The 20,679-nt window shown below is 40.1% G+C and overlaps 1 protein-coding gene across 4 annotated transcripts in view; it reads left to right on the forward strand.

The window, feature by feature from the left end:
* Positions 1–20,679, forward strand: part of CST7 (cystatin F) — a 193,106-nt gene that overhangs the window by 43,605 nt on the left and 128,822 nt on the right. The gene's annotated exons all lie outside the window — the stretch shown is intronic.

Here is a 20,679-nt window from a genome sequence, read left to right on the forward strand (position 1 = left end):
ACATATGTCACAGTTATGTCCCCCTGCACACAGCTACACACTGATTTGTCCATGGCAGTAGTTATGCTGGACATCTGTGCATAGATACGTACTGCTGCCACATATGGATGTTTCAAAGTATGTAGAGTACTCTTCAAAAACAACTCCTACATGCCAGTAAATACATATCTGTTGCATACCTTTCATTTGTATGTGTTGGTATTATTAATTTCCGTGTTCCTTTTGAGTTTGCTTTTGCTGTTAATCTGTCTGTCTCTCATGGAGTGATTGTATGTGTGGGCAGTAAGTGCAGCCTGCTTTTATAGGTATCTGCACATGTGCATGCAATGGCCTCTGCACCAATTGGTGGCCACCATTTGGTAATTGCATGCATCCTGCTGTGTGGTAATTGCAGTACTCACAGTCATAGCAACCCAATGTCATAAATTGCTAAGCCAGGTAGGCGTAACCCTTTCAGCTTTCCAAAGTGGGGCTCATACTTGTTTGCTGTGGACACCGTTATTTAAGTCAGAAGGTTGGTATAGTACTAACTGAAGCTAGGGGTGTAGCCAGTGATTTAAATGTTGTACTCAGACCTGAATGTTGCCACTTCCAGTACACACTTGTCAGTGTAGAATTGTACTCACCCCTGCAAATGCTAACACAAGATAACATGGGAGTATGTAGTTTCTTTTCTACTTATACAATTAACTGCCATACAAAAGTAGTTATTGAGATGTATTATTTTGGCACATGAACTGTTTGTGAACTGCTATACTGTGAATATCAATGTACTCACTTCTGAAAAGTTTGTGCTTTCTTGGTGTTGACATTAGCACAGGCTGCTCATGAAAACTGGACAATTCCGGTACTGAGTATGCCTACCTACATCCTTGGTAGACCCTGAACACACAGGTATATTGTACATTTGGGTAGGGATGCAGACGTACAGAGAGCATTATGTATTATTGTGGGAATGTTATCTTGCTGGATCAAGGCAAGTAGTCTGTCTGCATAGTTCCCAACTGTGGACCTGTCCAGATGGTAGCCAGATGTTAGCCTGTTATTCTTTGTCTGTGCAATTCACAGGTCTTTTCAGCACTGGTACAATGGCATTGTTACAGTCAGTTGCTACCTGTACATGACTACTTCCTTTGGTATTTCAGTGTTGTATTCCTACATAAGGGTATGCTTGTGGAACTCCTTCCAAAGCTATTTGCACAGTGTGTGACAGTAGAAAAGCTGATATGCCTGTGTGTTTCTGCCTCTGCCAGGCCTCTGAAACACTCGGGTACATATTTGAACAGAGTCAGGGAAAGGTAGGTAAAAGTGAGGTACACCTTCAAAATAATAGAGACACTAAGTGGAGACTTCGAGAGAACCAGTGCATATGGATTACTACACATTTTCTGAAGTACATGCGGTGTCTAACTCTTATTATTGTCATTATTCATTAAGTGTAATACCCCACCTTTATGCCTAACGTCAGTACTTTCAGAGGGACACAGCTAACATATGTTTCAAAATCAGGGACATCCCTGAAAAGTAGTAACAGTTGGGATGTATGTCCTCTGCCCTAATCAGATATGCCACTGTTTGTCCTGCTATGATACTGTGTGTGGGTTGTAAAGTGCTGCTGTAACATTATTTCCTGCTAGAATGGCTGATTCTCTTATCACAGTCATGTAATGCAATTCCACAACAACTGCTGGTAAAGTTCCACAGAACAAGTTTTGTGTTATGGCATTCCTATTTTTCCTTTACGTTCACTCATTCTGATGCATGATATATTTATTTCAGCACCAACTTGTTGTATGTCTACAGTGGCTTAGTGGTACTTCATGCAGTCTAGTGTGTCCAAGGTCTGGGGTTCGAGACTGACGGAGATGTTTTATTTTGCTGCTGAGCAGAACAAGGGCCCTGACATACAGAGTGACTAAGGCACTTTTAAGCAGTTGTAAGCGGGTTTGCGCGATGCTTAGCAATGCTTAGCTAAGCGCACACAAGCGCACCCTCGCACAAACCCGCTAACTACTGCTTAATAGTGCTTACTCCCACTAACCCCCGCACTCATTTCTTTGAAAGAAAAGAAAATGGGGAGATAGGAAAGTGGTGAAAAAGGGGCACAAGGAGGGAAAACAGCTTGGGATGTGCAGGACGGGTGTAGGGAAGGTCCATAGCTGCCCATTTCTTTAACAGCAACAGCTGTGCATATGCAATAAATTTGGAGGGAAATATGAAACCTTCCACCCCTGAGACAGGGGTGAGGACAACAAAGTATGTTGTACTGCCAATTAAATATCAGTTTGTGTCCAGCGGACATGTGTGCAAAATGGGCAGCTATGTATGGGGAGTAATTTTATTTGGGAGCAGATTGCCCTTTTTTTTTTCAGGTGAGAGTGGAATGTGGGGTAGGGGAAGTAGGTATATTTGGGGAGGTAGGTTGGGGAGGTAAACAGACAAGACAAACAAGATTCATACAGGGGCGGAATATGACACATGGTGTGTGAACACCACTGACTGGGAAGGATGTTTGGAAATCGCAAGCCCATGAGCCCACAGATGGCAACAATGGAACTGAGATTCCTACCCATGGGCAGTCACCACTGCACCTTCACAGCCCAGAGGGTGGCTGTGCTGGAGGCTGCATAGGAGGGGCAGGCTCACTTGTGAGTCACGCCACTTGTGCCTCAAGCTGGCGTAGAGGATCAGTGACTGAACTCTCTATCTCCCTACGCACCACAGCCCAGACCATTTGGAGGGTGATAGGTGGCCCTCCTCTGGCCACACTTGCATGGGTGGGACGAGCCCCATCCCCTGCAGTGCTTCCACCCGAAGGTGGCACAGGGCCAACCCACTGGGACCGGCCTTCCCATACGTTCTATGTTTAGGAGGATTTGATGACAATATGGGTTGGTAACAGCCAACAGCATTCCAAATTAGTTGTAACAGCATGCAGTAGTATTCCCATTAACCCAGCACACCAGAGTTCCAACAGTTGAACAGCAAGCATAACACATGCATATATAGAACAACAGTGGACATTCCAACAGCATGCAGGATTGATTGGTGGCAACAGGCCACCAAGATTGTGGTATTTGAACAGGGCACATGCATCAAAGTAAATGTAGATATTTATAAACCAATAGGACAGATGTCCCAACAAATGTTTTGAGATTAGACATACCCATTGAGGTGTGGAATTGCATTGTTTATGCACATACAGTAGGGTGTAAAAAGATACCTCCATTAACAACGTGTATATACTTAGTTTACACTACATTCCTATTGACTGCAGGTATATATCCCCTACATGTATTATTACACTATGCAATGTCCGTTAAGTTGGGAAATGGGTTTTGCTAGTTCTTTATATACCTGATCTGTATCTGACATACAGATTGTCCAGGATGCAGATGTTACTGCTATGTATTTATATATTATATTTATATATCTACATATCTAGATATGTTCAGGTGACATTATCAGTTGTATTTTAACAGCCCCCTACATTTCTAGCAGCACACTGACATTTCTGGGGAACTCGATAACAAGCTACTCATGTGCCAGATTAACGTGTACATGCCGGCCATGAACCAGCTGTTGTGGACTGTATATATGCTTAATGGCTACTGGCACTCTCTTCATCCATTTTATATGGGCCTACCCAAGTGTGGGTTGACAGCGCTTAATACAAGAGTACTATTTCTATAATGCATGAGTACAACATATCGAAGAAAGTGACATGGACACACTCCAGGAATTATACCTTTATTAATTACATAACACACTTTTCTAGAGGCTCTCTCATTTATTTGATATAACAGTGCATGCAGAAGACTTATTCAAGACGTATTATACCTTTATTAATGGGTTACAACACTCTTTTTCAGGCTCTTATTTTATATAACAGTACATGCAAAGAAGTTATTCAAGATTTATTATATTGGGCTACAACACTTTTTTCAGGCTCTCTCACTTATTTTATATAACTATACATGCAGAATAATTACTAACCTGCCTGGTGGCGCAGCCTATCTGCATAGGCTTGCTGATTCGCAGCAAGAGCATCTGCAGCTGTGAAGTAAATGAAGTGATATTGAGACATACCTATCCATAATATAGACTAAAATAGCAATTCTTGCATACTTCATTCCATGGCTATCTACTCAGTAGTGGGGCATTTTCCATCCCAATGGCCTCCTGTGTACACAGGTTCAGTCGGTCCTCCTTGCATCTCTTCAGGTCTGAGTAGTGGTGTCTGACCTGCTCACCAGTCTGAGGGATACCTGTGGCACTAGTGAGATCATGAGCTAGACTGTTCCAGGCCTCTGCTTTGTACTGGGTGCCCTGGAACTGGCCCTGCAGGAGTCTGTCATCATGACTATGGCTGTCATCATGACTATGGATGAGGAGCCAAACCATTACTTTTGACTCCTCGATGCCCCAACGTTGCGCTCAAAATCGAGAGCCCTCTCCAACACAGGCCATGCTGACTGCAGATGGGAGCTACAACCAGTTATGGCAAATATTCCCGCCTATGGAGCTTAAATATGCCTCATTTCCCGCACTTATTTGTGATTGGCCGGTTTTGAAAATTCTCAGCTGAAAGCACACCTGCTTAGCAATGGGTAAATTTCCATTGATATGTATGTGTGTGTTGAAAGTGCATGCATATGAAAAGCTGTCATGGCTTAGTGATTTAGTACTGTGATTATGGTGCACAGTATCCTGGGTTCGAGGCCTGTCATTGCTTTTTATTTTACTACTGGCCAGACCGGCTAGGAGGTGTGGCTGTGTTTAGCCGACTTTGCTCAACTTTGCCCAACGTTGCTCTACGTTGCCCGACGTGGCGCTAGTTAGAGCAGTGCGCAGCTACGTGCAAACATGTTTTGTTTGCGCTAGTTGGCGCGATGCACAGCTACGCGCAAAGCCGTTGCGCTAGTTAAAGCAGTGCTAAGCTATGAGCAATTATACTTAAATGTGCTTAATACTGGTAAACTTTGCTTAGCAGTGCTTCACATTGCTTAAGATATGTTACTTATGCATTCATTAGTATACATAACCATTTTGCCTTCTTGTGTATGTGTATATATATATATAAATATATATATATATATATATATATGTATATATATATATATATATCGTTCACTACTACATAGGCCATTTCAACGCTTTTTACTAAAATTTAAAAGATAAATGTCAGGAATTATTTTTATATACAGGTTTCCAATGGAAAATAGAAAAGGGAGTGGTGGGACTCAAACCGGGAATGCCTCCTCTTTGTGCAAATACTCTACCACTACGCTATTGCTATTTGGCTTAATTTGCATATAAGTTTCTTATTATCCTCTTCGATGTCTAAACTGCTAACTGTAGCTAAGCAATGGGCAAACCCACACAAATATGGGCAGCTATATCAGGAATACTAAAAAAAAAAAAAAAAAAATAAAAGTTTTACATTTTATAATTGTACAGGGGTTTAGAATGTGGGGGAGTGTAGTGGGTATGTACACATTTGAGTGGACTCGCTCATGTCAGTTGACATTTCCCAATTGAGAGACTTACAGGGGCGTGGATTTTTGGACTGCTCGGCATTCCGACACGCCCCCTGCACTCGTGCACGCTCCATGTTAGCCTTGGAGTTGGGCAGCGCGCCCTCATGAATATGCATGGCACGCTGATGTCTTACTCTTAGGCTGCAGTTTCCTTGTAAGACTAACTTGGTCTTACACGAAAGGTTAGTGAATCCTGGGGCTTATTAATTCACCAGAACATTTTTTTGAATTTAGGGTTATTGATGCAGTTGACACGAATATTAGAGGTGGTCCCACCTCTCTGAAATTGGAGAAATGTGAATTGTTGTGGCAGCTAAGATGTAATACATTTAGGCACCCAGAGAAATGTGCTCCATAGCTTGGAGCCTTATAAGATAAAGGTCTTCATTTTCCTTGAGATATATATATATATATATATATATATATATATATATATATATATATATATAGATATAGATATAGATATATATATATATATATATATATATATATATATATATATATATATATATATATATATATATATAAAATATAGATTCACTTTATAACCTCGAAATACTAAAATATCGAATTTCAGTATCTCGAGACTATAAAACCGAATCCACAAAACACCGACACAAAAAAAAATGCGAAATTCACAACACCAAAAAAACCGCACACATTATACCACAACACAACATAAACAAACAAAACTACACACATACACAACTCATACACACATAAGCAGGGGGCAAGCCCCCCTGCACCCCCATGTGGGGGCTGCACCCCCCACCCCCCCTACTTACTAACTCTGAGATCGCACAAACATAAAACAAAAGCCTACTCACACACGCACATTCTCCGACCCCTCACACACACATCAAACACATCAGCACACTCACACACACTCTAACTCCCACTCAAAACCCTTAGAAAACACTTACCTGACATAACGCCTGCATCCACACACGGCACCGCGCACCATCAAAACACAATCCCGGACATTATGCAGCATAAGGTCATAACCGCGAATTCGACATATATTCGAGTTCGCGATTATGACCTTTCGCTATTTTTAACATTCGGCTTTATAGTCTCGAGATACTGAAATTCTACATTTCAGTAATTCGAGGTTATAAAGTGTTTATATATATATATATATATATATATATATATATATATATATATATATATATATATATATATATATATATATATATATATATAATTTTTTTTTTTTTTTTTTTTTTTTTTTTGGTCAGTATTTTAGATTGTTTAAATTGTTTATTTTGTGTATTCGTCTATGTTGCTATTTTTACAAGGTATTTATATTCAAATAGATGAATTTTAACATTCTTATGGTGCATAAGAAAGTTTTTTGAAGTCTTTTTTTATTCATTTTTTTTGTCTATTTTTTATCTATTTCTTATCTCATTTATGAATATTTATTCATTTTTCAGTCATAAGTATTGTTTAATATTTTTACCAGGTGTTGGTGGCTACTTTTCCAATATACTTCTAATGTACACTTCTGAGGTATTTTTCAATGTATTTTTCAATGTATTTTCTAATGATTTTCTTATATTATTCCAAGCTAGGTCTTTAATTTAATGTTTAGTTGACCATGTGATAGAGCTCATTAGATTTACATTTTGGGAGAGTGTATATAAGGTCTTGCATTCACTATTGTCTTGTCTTGTCTGAAGAAGTACAGGTACTATCCTGTACGAAAGCGCTTACTTTATTTGTGAATAAATAATTTTTTTGGAGTGTATCCAGGTCATGTTCATACTTTATTTTCCAAGTTTGTTTTGTGTTTTTCATCGTACCCAGTTTGTAGATCTTTATATTGTTGAAAAAAGTTACAAAATATCATTGATCTGGCTCTAATACAGACATGTCACTAGATATTAATATACTTCAAATTATTCAGTTCAGCTAATAGTTTATGCATTAGTAACCTTTTTATAACGCGTCTGTGCTTGAAAGTAAACTTAATGGCCTATAATTGTTAACAAGATGGATGCTTTTCTTACCTTTTAAATACTTTTAAACATTGCAGTCTTCCAATCCTCAGGTATTTATAAACAGAGTTAAAAAGAATAATGGCATTAATAAGTCTGTCACATTTCAAATCTTTACTAATAATAAGACTTTGTTAAAACCTAATCTCTTAAGTATTGCAATCCAGTCCAAATGTGAAATACCATACTTAACAAGATTGCTGTTTCGCATCAAGTCCAGTCTCATAGCTTCACTTCCATACAGCAATGTTAAGATAATTAGTAAAAAACCTGCAGTCCTGTGGGGTTCCCTGACCCTAATTCTGTCATATTTCAATTTTGTACAAGTAACATCTTGTTTCCTACCATTTACACTTGTAGATTTTTTTGGTTACTAAGTACGCCTTACCAAGTTTTCTTCAGACCTTTTCTGGTTGACTCTTACCATAAATTTGCTATCATTTCAAGTCTATTTATCTAAGATTTTAGTGACATATATTCTTTACTTCCTTGGTAATTTAATTCTGTGTTTTAGTGATTCATGAATCTCTTTATTCTAGTAACCTCTTGAAACAATGCTCTTATTCCAGGTCCTACAATGCTTTCTCCTTTTATAATGGAGTAATTTATATGCAAAAAGCTCCCACATTTAGTATGCATTTTTCCTTCAATAAATTGTAGCCTTGCTAGTCTCTTATGACTTATCTGTCTTTCTTGTACTCAAGCTCTAAAACAGACTTACATGTCCTATAAAGTGGTCGTGTACATGGTTTAGAAATTGTGAGATTAAATGCCAGTGTTTTATGAAGCGCTACCACTTAGTGGTAAAAATCAGATGGTCCAAGCCATTAAATGTTAGGAATATATAAAATATCAAGCATAGTTTTCCCCTTTGTAGGTTTTGTTACTATGTGTTTACAGTCGTTATGTAAAATATAGTAAATTATTTTTTACAACAAGAATAATCAATCCAGTTCCACCATGTCCCTACTAAATTTAAGATCAATAGGTCAGTCAGTTCTTCACATCAATCGAACCAGCTTTGGGATTCTTGTATATATCTATGCAGTGCATGTGATTCTAGCTACCAACTTCACTGCTGTCTGCAAACAAAATATCCCTATGAGAACAAAAGGTGCAGTGTGTGGTAGGGCAAGTTATATGATCCAAAGATAAAAAAACACAAGAACCAGCATGCTGAATCTCATAAAAAGATGGTGGTTTAATTAACAAGAACAAAAACACCAAATGAAGTAAAAAAGTATAAAATAGGATAAGTGCTTTCAGGAAATTCTCCCTTCCTCAGATTGTCCATACTACATTTCTTACATCCTTTTATACAAAAGTCATATCCAATCAGATTCTTTGTGGAAGCCTACGCCCCTTCAATACCAGTTTTAAAGGGACAGGTGCATGGTCTCCCACAGATTTTCCTTAATTTCTTATTTGTCATAATTTCAACATTTTCTTTGTGTTATCCCTGTCTCATAAGACATGAGGCCAGTAAATCAGTCTTTTTAAAGTAAAGTTCATCATTAGTACAAAGTCTAGAGACCCTTAATGCTTGCCCTTTGATAATATTGTCAAAAATATGTCTAGGATGCATACTATCATTTGCTAACATTGTGTTTTTTCTGCATGATTTCCTAAACACAGAGGTGCCTATATGGTTTCCATGCTGCAAAGTTAATTTAACATCCAGAAAATCTATGCATATATGAGATATATCTGCAGTGAACTTCAAAAAGGAGGTACTATCCTCAAGATATCGAATGAAGATGTTAAGCTGTTCCATATTATCAGCCCAAAGGAAGAAATTGTCGTCCACAAACCTCCGATAAAATATAATGCTCTCTCCATCTATTAATCTCATTAACTATTGCATGCTCCTCCCATTGGGTGAAACCAAAATCAACAGGAAGAATTCGTACTTTTCCATGCAGGCATTGTAAAACATGCACATCAATACGTTCTGATAATGCATTTAAACTCCATCATCTATGAAAGTATATTGTCCTTGCTTATATGCATATTGCCATACTGAAAATGTTATCTATTTAGCTAGGTGCACTCTATGCACACATTTTTATGGCACACTCTGCACATGTTTTTATGTTGGGAAAACCAACTGCCAACTGAAAGACCAGATTCTACAACACCTTAATGACCTCAGACTAAAGATGAAACATAATGCACTCTATAATCATATAAAAGATAATCTTGACCACTGCTTTCTATTTGTGGTGCTATTTATACAGAAGAACTGTAGGGGTGGTGATTTTACAAATTACATTGAAAGGTCTGAAGTATACTGAATAGCAGAACTTCGAGCTGACAGATTTCCAGGATTAAATGGACTTGTCCCTTTAAAATCAGTATTGAAAGGGCGTAGGCTTCCACATTGAATCTGATTCAATATGACTTTTGTATAAAAGGACATAGGAAATGTAGTAGGGACGATCTGATGAAGGGAGAATGTCCTGAAAGTTAATTAAATCGGCTTTTTATGAGATTCAGCGTGCTGATTCTTGTGGTTTTTATATTTGGATCATGTAACTTCACTGCTGTAGCAACACAGTTGATCAGAGTTTACTTTATCCTTGAAACAAAATATTTAATTTATATCAAATGTTTCCCTAATGCAATAGTAATACCAGTACCTCATACTTTTTGACTTCTCCAAAAACTATGAAAGGATTTATAACCGGAAAAATGAGGGAGTCAGTCCGTATCACTTGCCCAGGTTTCAGTAATAGCCATAATAAAAGGATTTGTGATGTTAATCTTTTCCTGTAACAAGGGAACCTTCTTATTGATACTTTTTATATTGGTGAAAAGTAGCATACATTGATCTGTTATATTTGACTTTTAATGTAGCTTACCCCTTGGAAAATGTGCATGCCCTAGCAATGCATCCAAAATGTTCCTACTTAACATCCTCTTCCGACTGTCTTCAGGTGTAAACCATCATTGGCTAGCTAGTGTGTGCTCTAACTCATATTATCCTGTTTAATGAAGCTCTAGCTTTTATGAGTACAACTTTTTGAATAATGGCCATTTCTTTCTTTTCATTTTTTTACTCCCTTTGCTATCTCTGTCCTGGGAAGAGGAGCCTCTCTTGAAATGTTGCTTTTCAGTGTATGCTAGCAAGCCAGTAATCTGATGTTGCACAGTGTGGCATGGCCCTGGATACTGTTGTGCACTAAAATAGGGTCATTAAATGATGATAATTATATTGTTGGTAGGTGGAATGCATCATAGTTAGCCAATCACACATTCTGCACCTACAGCAAAGCTATACAAAATATGCATATGCCCTACATTCTGATTTCTCCCCAGTACTCTGGACCATTAGAGTACAGACTTGGGGATTTTAACTGAGAGAGAATATCACATAAGACCAAAACCAAGCAGAGGGGGTATACTCCCTGCAGCCCCCCACATCCCTTCTACTTTGTATACAACCACTCCGGGATTGCGCACAACACTGGGAAAAGGGTATTTTTCAATCCCCATTGTACCACAATCATGCCCATATTCCCCATCACAAACAGTAAACAAAACCAAGAGCACCGTATTCAAATAACACTTTCTACAGTATAAATTAACATAGATGCTAAAACTTCCTATCCAGTGAAACCATACCTATCATAAATGCATCCACTCATCAGTCAGTCAAGCTTCATTTGCACAGTTCTGCATTCCCTCACTTTCCTACCCCCTGCAAACCAGTTGACGTTTGTGTGGTTGACTGACTTGATTACACACACAGATATAGATACAGATGTATATATAATATTAAGATTATTTTTGAAGTATGTTAATGACTAGCTTCGCCCGGTGATAAGTGGAGGCATCTGCCATAATCAAGGGAATTGTCTTGCAACTTTTCTGTCACTGTTTTGTATTAGATATATTTATTTTAGTATTAAATTCCCTGATCTAGTGTTAGCTTCCCAAACAGTATGCTCCAGAAATAGACTTTCAAACAGAACTGTATTGGATATTGCCATATCTGCCAGGCAGATGTCACATCTAAGAAACTGAATATAATAACGTTAGAGGTCACATCTAAGCAACCTATAATAAACAAAATATAATGGCATTTTCTGAAGCCTTTCTGAATAATTCATGTTTTGCAAAATTATAAGTTTATGTGAAGGCTGCCAGCCTAGCTAGATAGAATTATTTACAAAATTTTGACATTTGTAAATATTAATATAATCCACAAGCTTGGTTTACAAATGTAAAGAGAGCTATATATTATGATTAAATACAATACAACCACCAACTCTTCTATTATGATTAAACTATATGTTGTACTGAACTTTAAAAATGGAACTACAGTGCACTCTACTGGGAGAAAGCTGATAAGTCAAGCAGTGTATGACTGACTGATCTCAAGCTCGGAGACAGGATGTCTTGTCCAGGAAATTAATTCTATTGTCTTGATTTGAGCGATAATTACTAAGATTTTACATGTATAATGTATTTTATTGATGTGGCTTCCTGGCCAGGTGCAGCTTACTAAGTAATATACATTTTGAGTTTGTTATCCTGGGAACCAGAGAAGTGTCAAGAATGTAATGTGAAATGACTCGGCAGTACTGTGTTATCAATTTAAGACTTTCTCAGAGAGAATTAAGCATTTTGGATTTTGTCTGAACCTGAACACATCAACTTGCCAGCACTCTGCCTTTGCTCTGTAAGTAGGGTCTTAGATCTTAGTATTTCCCTTAGAGTTAGATAGAAATTTAGCCATATTAGTCTAGTTGTTTTCTGTATTTGTGATTTCTGATCTCTGTAATGTCATTGTGTTGAAGTAATAAGTATTGTCCTGTGTTTTTTTTATTTATTATTAAATATTTTTAAACCTTTCAACTGTGGCTGTTTTGTGCAAAGGTAATTTAAGCTCTTAGAGTACATGAGAGTATTTGCTGATACTGTCCAAGCCACTCCAATAGCTTTAGCCCTGGGTCATGGGTCACACTTACTATTTGGATAACAGTAATATTACACAGTGAAATTGGTCACCCTTTGGGAAGGGCCTTATTATTAGCTGTTAAGAGTAGTTGGTGGCAGTGATTGCTACCTTATAGCCTGGCAGGAGGGTGCATAGCTGGAGAACCTCTGCCAGCCTTCCCCAGGAGTGTCTGTGTGTTGTATATAACTCCTATCTTAGTGTGTGTGTCAGCTACTTGGGCAGGGACATGAAGCACTGGCTGGCAAGAGAGGGTGCTGGAGGTTTTGGCTTGACAACTAGGCTAAGATCTGTACCCTATAGCTGTGGCAGTGGGGAGTCTTATTGGGGATCTAGAGAGAAAGGGAGAAACCAGCCCCAGACTGACTGTGATCACTGTGTGCTCTTAAGGGAAATTGTACTTTACTGTGTGTGTGTAATTGTCATCCCCCCAATGTGCACGTCCCTCACTGGTGTTAGTGGTGAGGAGTGAGGCTCCTTGATTACTGGGCAGGGGCATCACAGTTTATATCAGCTTGTTCATATTATGAAGTTAAACATTCTACCTAATGTACGCTGGTTATTTTCCAGTAGGTTGAGCCTGAGTGCCCACCCTATTTCAGTTTAATTCAGCTACTCTGCAAACCTACAGAGCCATAAATACTAGTTTCACTAATGTTGCTGTTTCTGTTGATTTTTTTTTTAGATTTATTATTAAAGCATGTTTAAAGTTGAAGTTTGTCAATATATTTGAACACTGCTTTTCCTGTATTGTCTTAAGTGTATAATCCAGATATGAGTTCTGTGTTACATCGATTTGATTTCTTGCATCAGCATCACCCATGCAGATACGTTCATAGGTTCATAGGTTCATACTAGGCTATCTGCCCAAGGGCATTTATAAGCCTAGCCCATAGTTATTTGGCTTTCGCCACCCCTTTAGTTTGAATAAAACTATGCCTATTATTTTGCTGTGCCTCTGTCAAGCAGTGACACTGAAGTAATCCCTGGGGTATATCTGCGATCCCCCATCCATTGGTCAAGATTCCTCTTGAACAAGGCCAGCGAGGTGCTCTGCCTCACATGTACCGGGATTTTGTTCCACAGCATAGGGAGTCTCTGGGTGATGAATCTGTCCCTCCAGCATGTTCTATTAATAACCGTGTCAAGGTTTAAGTCTCCCGCCCTTGTGGTTCTGAGGGATCTAGATTTTCTGAGGTGAAGCATATTCATCAAATCAGGGTTTGACATGGCCTTATATGTCAGGCACAGGTCACCTCTGAGCAAGCGGTATGAGACTGAATAGAGCTGGAGTTCTTTCAGTCGGGCAGCATAAGACATATTTTTGAGACCCTTTATCCTTTTGGTGAGGAACTTTTGGGGCCTTTCCAGCTGCTGCAGGTGTCTGGTCAGATACATTCGAATGGGGCATTGTACTCAATCATAGGTCTAATGAGTGATGAGTTCAGGGGCGATGACCTCCCTTGATCTAGATGTGAATCCCTTCATGATCAGGTGGGCAATGTAGAAGGTTTTCCTAACTACTTTAGCAACATGAGTGTCAAACGAAGGCTACTGTCAACCTGGGTCCCCAGATCCCTGATGACTTCTTCTGTGCTCAGTGGATTGCCACCTATATGGTAGCTAGGGGTAACCTTGTTTTTCCCGAAGGGTATGACTATGCATTTCTTGGCATTTAACTTTAGGCCATGGCTCTGGCACCAGTTATCCGTTTCTGTGAGGCCCTTCTGAAGGATATCTGTGTCAGATGTGTTTTCGACTATGGCCCAGTTTGCAGTCATCTGCAAACTTTGTCAGCCATAACCCTCCTGTGTTTGCTTGTACTTCAGAAAAGTAGATGCCGAACAAGAGTGGACCCAGGACTGAGCCCTGTGGGACACCACTTGTGAAGGCTTTGAGTCTGACATGGCTCCAGCAACTCTGACCCTGTGGGTTCTGTCACTTAGCCAGTTTGCAACCCATCTTGTGATGTATGGGTTTACATTCAAGCTGATGAGTTTTTTGATGATACCCGAGTGGGGTATTGTGTCGAAGGCCTTTGCCAGGTCAAGGTAGGCTGTATGGACTGCCTTTCCCTCATCAATGGCCTTGGTGACTGTCTCGAAAAAGTCAACCAAGTTTAAAAGGCATGATCTGCCTTTGACAAAGCCAAACTGGGTTGGATCCAAAGTCTGCAAGTTCCCTATGTCTTTATTTATGAGTTCCATTATGATCCTCTCCATGGCTTTGCAGATAAGGCTTGTCAAGCTAATGGGACGGTAATTTCCAGGGTCGGTGGAGGCACCGCCTTGTGAAGTGGGACCACAGTCGCCGGCGCCACTCCTTGGGTGCGTATCCTGAGGTGAGGCTAAGATTAAACAGCTGTCCTAACTGCGGGTTTAATTCCTCATTGAGTTCATGGAGCACACAGCCGGGGACACCATCCGGTCCCATGGATGCTGTGTTTTTGCTTTGGAGAGAGCAGTTCTCACCTGGGCGTTGGAGATGTTTGGGGGCTACAATCCTCTGGTATAGATATCTCTCCTTTTGGGGAGGGGAGAAGTTTGCACTGAACCTGTCAGCCAGTATGTTGGCAATGTGTGTAAGTTCAGTAATCTTCACATCATTTTGAACTAATTCTGAGCATATCTGGGAGTTTCCTCCTAGGTTTCTAACATAGCTAAAGAAGGCCTTATGATTGTCTTTTGAATCCTTGGCAATTTTTCTCTCAAAATTTGCCTTGGATGATTTTATGAGAGCTCTTAGTTTTTTACTTATAATGATCAAAGGTGTCTTACCTTTCAAGGATTTTGCTCTATCTTGTAGTAGCTTCCTCCTTTTGTTGTAGAGCTTGTTTATGGCTGGGGTCCACCAGACTGGACGCTTGCCTTTGGTACAAAGAGTCTTAGTTTTGTTTGGGATTGCCTGATCCATGCAGTCCTGTAGGTGCTGGTAGAAGGCATTTGTAAGTGATTCAGCGGTTTGAGTAATGTTTACCACTGGCTCAGGGGCCTTAAAGGAGACCACACTAGTTTTTAGAAGTGTGAAGTTGGCTTTTGAGAAGTTTTTCACTGTGGTCTTTTTGTTTCAGGTGGGGCGGGATGAGGACCTCCAGCGAGATTAGTTTATGATCTGATCTCACCAGTGAGGGGTATACTTCCGGTGTTGAACATTGTGATCCCATGTTCGTGATGATGAGATCAAGTATGTTTTCTCCTCTTGTGGGGATGGTGACTAGTTGTTCCATGGCATTTGAGTTTATGAACTCCAGGAACCTTTGGGCTAGAGTGTTTGGGCTTGAGTAGTGTTCCCAGTCTATATTAGGGTAGTTGAAGTCACCTAGTATGATGGTGTTTGGAGATACATTTATCCCTCCATTGTTTTCAGGAAGGCCATGTGAGGTTCCTGAGTTTGAGAGGGTGGCCTGTAACATGCTACAAATTGCAGAGCAGTCTTGCCTATGGTTAATTGCACCTGGATGGTCTCCGATGCATCGTGCGTTGCCACCAACCTTGAGGTGTGGGTGTCCTTTATGAATATGGACACCCCCTCCTTTCTTGGTGTTGTCCGGATTTTGGGGCGGAACGCATGATATGAGGTGAAACCTGCTAGTGCTGGGGTGCTCTCAGGAGCCTTGAAACAGGTTTCTGTCACAGCACAGACATCGATGTTCTCCATACTGAGAAGGGCCTCGAGTGCGTGCATCTTGAGATTGAGACTTCTGGCATTGAGCAGCATTACCCTTAGTTTTTACTTTTTGTGTTCTAGGGTGGTAGGTTTAGAATTTGAGCCTTGCCTAAAAAGGCACTATGGGGGTGGCAAGAGCCTTTGCCAATATCCGGAAGCCTAGGGGTGACAGGTGCAAGCCGTCCCTTGCGAAGCAGCGTGGCTTGTCCAGCATGTCATCCCAGGCAGACAGACATTGGATCCCCTTTGAATGACACCAGAATTTAAGCCAATTATTAAAGCTGATCATCTTATCACTGTATTGTGGCATCATTCTAGGTGAAGGTAGGATACTGCTCAAGGTCAGGGTCATACCTGCCTGGGCTACATAATCAGAGAGCTCCTCAATGTCTCTTTTCATGTAGTCCAAGGAGGTACGTCTCAGGTCGTTGACACCAGCGTGGACAATGACTGAGTCATACTTGTACCTGCTGTTGAGAGACCTGAGTGCTTGTGTTATGTGGCGGATTCTAGCACCCGACAGGCAGCTTACTGTGACCTTCTCCTTACTCAGTCTGGTGAGCGGGACGTCAGTGTGTCTGACTATGGAGTCACCTATGACAAGTATGTTTGGTGTTGTATTTGGCCTTAAGGGCAGTGACTGCTTTGCACACTGATTTTGTTGTTTATGTGTTGTTTGTGTGGTGTATTGAGTTTGCAGTTGCTTGGGTGTCTGCTTTGGAGGCCTCTGCTGTTTAGGTAAATTTTACTCAGAGCCTCGAGTATGTCTTAGTGTGTTTATGTGTTTGATTCAGTGGTGTGGTTGAGTTATGTGAGACTGGTATTGTGGTGTGTGTAGTTGCCTTCTCCTCCTCCCTGGTCTTGCCAGTCCTGAGTTGAGAGAGCTCAGCCTCCAGTCTGGCTAAATAGCTGCATCTCTCACAAGTGTTAGTGTTACATGGGAGGAGGAGATGGTTGTCCGTGTACATGAGGCAATTGTAACATTGTCTCAGAATTCCCAGATTCACCAAATGGGCAGGAGAGGACGCCAGCATCTGACCCTTCGACATGCTAGAAAGAATTATGAGTTGGTATGAGACAGAAAAGTAGTGGGCTTAGCAGGGAAGTGGGCACTCCTGGGGGGTTTTGCTAGTGAGAGATTTGTATAATATAGGAGTGCTTGACCTGCAAAGAGAATGCTTATAAGACAAGGGATATGCTTATAAGACAAGTGCTGAGCTTGAGAAGAAAAAGCTATCTGGAACAAGTGCTGCACTTTTTAGTGTAGGTGTAAACTGTTTAGGTTCCTAACAGAGCAGTTCTAAGGCAAACATTGAAGAACAGACTTTCTGGAGCCAGAAAGAGTTTAACCTTGTTTAACCGGCGCTGCCCGATGCTGCTCTAGTGGCAACTCCGCTCTAAAGCACGTTAAAGCGTGCTTGATAGCAGGGGCTGGAAAGAAGCAGGAATAGACCCAAAAGGGAAAATAAAACTACAGTTTCAAGTCAGTAACCACCTCTACGGGGGGCAGGGAAGCTGCTCAATGTTAGTCACTGCCACTGATGAACAGAGAGACCCTCCTTCAGCCCAAGCAAAAATGGCCTCACAGAAACTTTCAAACAGTTTAGGAACAGCAAGCCTGTAACTGAACTTTTTTAACTCTCAGAAAAGTGGGAAAAAGCAAGATTTTTTTGTTTTTGTTTTTACAGAGATAGCAGAGGTTCACAAGTAATATCAAGTTATAACAGTGCAGTAAATGACCCCACACAAGAGTGCTAGGTCAAGGACAGAAAATATGCAAGTTTTAAGAAAAAACGATTTAAAATTAAGTGCAAACAGGAAATTCAGCAAACAGCTTTTGGTTGTGCTCTAAATACAGCTACTAATACAGAAATCAAGTTTAACAAGCCAGAAAATGCTCAAGCTAGGCAGCTATGCAGAAAAACTTAGCAAATAAACAGAGAAAAATACTTAAAATCTCAAAAGTGGCTCCCTTCTTCTCTCAGCGTTTTTCCTCTTGGAGGGTGCTTCACCAACAGCCAACAAGCCTGAAAAGATGCTCAAACCACGAGGCAACTAGGTTTTAAGAGAGGAAGATGAAGGAGTTATGGAAATGACCCCTAGTGGCCAATAAAACTACAGTTTCAAGTCAGTAACCACCTCTACGGGGGCAGGGAAGCTGCTCAATGTTAGTCACTGCCACTGATGAACAGAGAGACCCTCCTTCAGCCCATGCAAAATGGCCTCACAGAAACTTTCAAACAGTTCAGGAACACCAAGCCTGTAACTGAACTTTTTTAACTCTCAGAAAAGTGGGAAAAAAGCAAGATTTTTTTTGTTTTTGTTTTTTACAGAGAAAGCAGAGGTTCACAAGTAATATCAAGTTATAACAGTGCAGTAAATGACCCCACACAAGAGTGCTAGGTCAAGGACAGAAAATATGCAAGTTTTAAGAAAAAAACGATTTAAAATTAAGTGCAAACAGGAAATTCAGCAAACAGCTTTTGGTTGTGCTCTAAATACAGCTACTAATACAGAAATCAAGTTTAACAAGCCAGAAAATGCTCAAGCTAGGCAGCTATGCAGAAAAACTTAGCAAATAAACAGAGAAAAAATACTTAAAATCTCAAAAGTGGCTCCCTTCTTCTCTCAGCGTTTTTTCCTCTTGGAGGGTGCTTCACCAACAGCCAACAAGCCTGAGGGATGGTTAGCTAACTTGACTTGCATAGTATGCCAGACAAGAATGGTACTTGTCCGATTTTTCAACATGCAGGTGTATAAGGCAGTCAGTGTATGCATCTGCCCGCTCACAAAAGTAAATGGAAAAACAGCTCAGTCTTATCCTATTTGTACTGTGACAAAATGATATCTGGAGATGCATCTTCACTGGGTGTTAGGGACTTAGCTGGTAAGAATTAGAATCATGTTACTAGGTTAAGCACTGTGATTGAGCAATAGCTTCCATCAGTACCAGCAAGCAATAGTTATGTAGGCCTATAGGGGAAGCTGGGTCTGGAAAGGCAGAAATGCAGAATGAACTAGGACAAAAATAAATGGTGCAGAAGTGGTGTACCTTGAAAAATCAAAAACATAAGGCTGGATGAAGAATGAGTGAAGACTAATAAGCTTTCTCAGGAAATGAGGTGTGTTAATGAAATGGTCTACCAGCCAAATTGTGATGGTGATGTTAAAAGTGCCCTTGAGTGGGAGAAAAAAGTGAATGGAAGTGATGTATTTAAGTACTTACAATGCTAGTAAGCTACGTCATTGTTGAGGTCTATGGTCATCACCTGCATAACTATCTTTCTTTCTGTGCTTGTGTTGGACATTTTATATCTGTTGTGATTTGAAACATTTTTAATGATTAGTCTTTTTGACTGTGTTGTACTTTTTCTGCATCTCATACTGATTCTTCTAATAATGCATTATTTCCCTCTTCTTCATCTGCAAGTTGCTGATAAATTAATGTCAGAGCTCTGTGCAGCATACGACTTGGCCACCTGTAAGTCACCACTTCAGCGGTATATCGCACAGCACGATCTTACCATAGGAATGCCTTAGTGACTCGCAGGTTTACTTAATTCTCTTCTACCACTTTTCTTTCTACACCCTTTTCACCAGTGTGTCACCTCACAGCAAGAGGTTCTCTAGTTCAGTTCTCGGCTGGGGTTCCTTCTGTGTGTAATAATGTGCTTGTTCTCCCCTTGTTTTTGTGGGTTTTTTGAGTGCTTCTGTTTCCTCCCACATTCCAAAGACATGCAATAGGTGACTTGGACATTCCAAATTGGTCAAAGGTATACGTGTGTGGTATGTGAGAACAGCTGTAGCCACTCACTGGTGTGAACCCTGTCTCTTGATTGTCACTATCAAAGTGACACTCAAACCCTTTTTTGCATTTTTGCGCATGAGGTTAGTGGATGGACTCCTTTCACCAACAATACCACAAGCTCGCTGTCATTCCCTTACTAGTGTTGATGCTCTGCACACAGACAGGACTACAGCAATTCTAGTTCCCCTTGTTGTGCAATGCCTTGTAATGTTTAACCTTGTTTTCTCCTTTCCCTTTTGGGTTGTTGTATTACCACTCTATAATGTAGGATGATTGAGACCTGAGCATTGGTCTTTGTCATGGCTACAGCATCTGCTACCAATACCAGAACTTCATTATTCTGCTGAGACTGCTCTCCTTAAATTGTGTCGTCTCCAGCTGAACTGCAGAATCGCTTTGTATGGTTAACCCCAAAAATGAGCTCAGGGTAAATTTAAACAGATGGCTTTTCAGTATAACATTTCCATGTAGACTTTCAAAGGCATTGACAAAAAATATGACTAATCAGTTCTGTTCTCAGAGCTAAAAAAAATCATGGTGGCCTACCTTGTTTTGCCAATCCTAGCAAAATACCTTTTCTCTATGTTGGACAGAAGTACAGGACAGTGAGGGTATAAAACTCCATGCAGTTATTGTCTTATAGTTTCTTATTTTATATTTTCTGTAACATTTTGATATAAGATATAGCAAAAGTTATTTGCG

The sequence above is a fragment of the Protopterus annectens genome, chromosome 1.part2 (assembly GCF_019279795.1).
Source record: "Protopterus annectens isolate FY-2018-M chromosome 1.part2, PAN1.0, whole genome shotgun sequence".
NCBI classification, from domain to species: domain Eukaryota; kingdom Metazoa; phylum Chordata; order Ceratodontiformes; family Protopteridae; genus Protopterus; species Protopterus annectens.